The following is a 2,500-nucleotide window of genomic DNA, read 5'->3' as shown; positions in this document are numbered from 1 at the left end:
TTTTTTTTTTATCCTAAGTGTCATCGTAATTTTTAATTGAGTGGAGCGGCTACCTGCGGCAGCTCGTTTCCAGTGGGGATGCGCATCCCAGATGGGTTTTACTTTTAGTGGCTATCGGTGCTGTGTGTTGTTGATGCGCTAGTCGTCTTCCAGTAATAGTTTCGGTAAATTGCTGGAACCAAACCCAGGCAGGTCAATTGATGGTTGCTGGCAGCTATATATCTTCTCTCTATTCTCTATCTTTCTCTTTATTAGAGAAGCTGCTTGGTCAAAAATATCAACGCCAACGTAAGTTCAGATTTAGATCCAGGTAAATAAAAAATGTTGTTTTTATTCTACCGTCTAGACGCTTCACCTTCAAAGAATGTAGAAGAAAAAAAAAATAATAAAGACAAACGAACACGAAACCAACTGTTCTCACTCTCAATGTTATTCAAAAACAGCTGGTGTGCCACAGAAAACTATGTTTCTTTTATAGACTTTCGTAAAGCTTTTGATTCAGTGTGTAGAGATAAGCTGTGGAAAGTGCTAACCAAAAAAAAAAAAAAAAAAAAAAAAAAAAAAAAAATGGTATGCGTGGTAAGATTATGTCTACATTACAAAGTATGTATGCAGTCGTGAAGGCTAGTATGCGTGCTGGTGGCGATCTGACTGATATATGTATGTGTCCATCTGGTTTAAAACAAGGTGAAGTCTGCTATCCTGTTCTATTTTCGTTGTTTATTAATGAATTAACCAAATATATTATTGAACACGGTAAACACAGTATTCAATTGTCACCTGACTTTGTTGAATTGTTAATACTGTTATTTGCTGGTGATGCTGTATTGTTTTCTGAGAGTGTGATTGGTCTCCAAAACCAAGTGAATGTGTTGTATAATACGTCCAAGCGTCTTGAACTGAATGTAAATCTAGACATGTCTAACATTGTTGTTTTTCGAAATGGTGGGTATCTTGCCAGTAACGAAAACTGGTATTTTGGTGATAAAAAACTGAACATAGTTAGTATGTATAAATATATCGGTGTTTATCTATCCACCCGGCTTTCCTTTTCCCACACTATGAATGACCTTTGCAGACCGAGCAAAAAAGGGTATTTCAGCAATTATTAAAATGTTCTTGCTATTAGTGAATACTTTCCTAATACATTTTTCAAGTTATTTGATTGTCAGATCAAATCTATTTTGTCTTACGGGTCAGAAATTTGGGGTTTGGCTCGCGACCAAAGTGTAATCGAAAGAATTCATTTGTCTGCCATGAAAAGAGGGAAAGTGTGCAGAAAATAAAATGGGATGTTTGTAAAACAGATGCATTTATTAGAGAAATGTCCACACCTAGTACTTAGTCAGTTCTCGATGATACTTACAATGATATTGATGTTGATGTTGACAGTGCTCTTTCAAAGTTTGTTAACATTTTACTCCAAGCAGATGACTGCATGCGTAGGACGATACGTTATGGTGGTAGCCGACGAACCACAAGTGTAAACAAAAATGGTTTGACATGGAATGCAGAGACTACAAGCGTGTCGTCAGACGTGCACTCTCCCGTTTTATCATTGGGGAGAGAAAAGTCACGGTATCGCATATCGTGAACACAGAGCTCGTTACCGGTCACTTCCAGAAGAAAAAAAAAGTAAAACTATCAGAATTCCTAACGCGATTCTTTACTAAAGAACAGAAACGACAGCCAAGCTTTTTGGTCTACAATAAAATCAGTTAAACGTAAAAGTGAAAAACAACTTGACATTCCAATTGTCACTTGGAAAAAAAAAAAAAAATCCAGCTAATTCTAAGTCAGCAGAACAGCTTGGACAATGTTGTTGATCATGTCCAACAATTGGCAGAAAATATAAATGACGAAGTGATATTCCCAGCAGATACTGAAAATGATGTAGTAGTTCAGGATCTTGATGCTGAGATGTCTTGATGAAGTTAAAATTGTGATTAACAGACTAAAATGTGGAAAAGTTATTAGTCTAGATGATGTAAGGGGCGAATTCGTCAAAGCATCAGACAATATAATCGCTCCCTTTTAAACCAAATTATTCAACAACATTTTTGATAGTGGTTACTTCCCTTCAGACTGGACACGGTCAGTTATAATCCTATCGCTGAAAAGGGGTGATGCGAACAGTCCAGATAATTATAGAGGCATTTCTTTACTGAGCATCGAAAGCAAAGTATCCACATCAATTTTGAATAAAAGATCATATGACTGGGCTGAAAGGAACGGGAAAATTGTAGAAGAGCAAGCTGGTTTTAGGAAGAAATACTCCACAATTGATCATATTTTTACTCTGTGTAATATGATGCAAAAATGTCTCTATGGCACGAATAACAGCAAACTATATATCGCATTCATTGATTATATGAAAGCTTTTGATTCAGTTAATCGTGATAGTTTGTGGGCAGTACTTCAAAAGATTAAAACGTCAACTGAAATGAACTGCATGCTCAAAGGAATGTATATCTCTGTACAGTCCTGTGTTCGCTGGGGT

This window comes from Babylonia areolata, chromosome 7 (assembly GCF_041734735.1).
Source record: "Babylonia areolata isolate BAREFJ2019XMU chromosome 7, ASM4173473v1, whole genome shotgun sequence".
Taxonomy (NCBI): Eukaryota; Metazoa; Mollusca; class Gastropoda; order Neogastropoda; family Buccinidae; genus Babylonia; species Babylonia areolata.
This window is presented reverse-complemented; position numbering follows the sequence as displayed.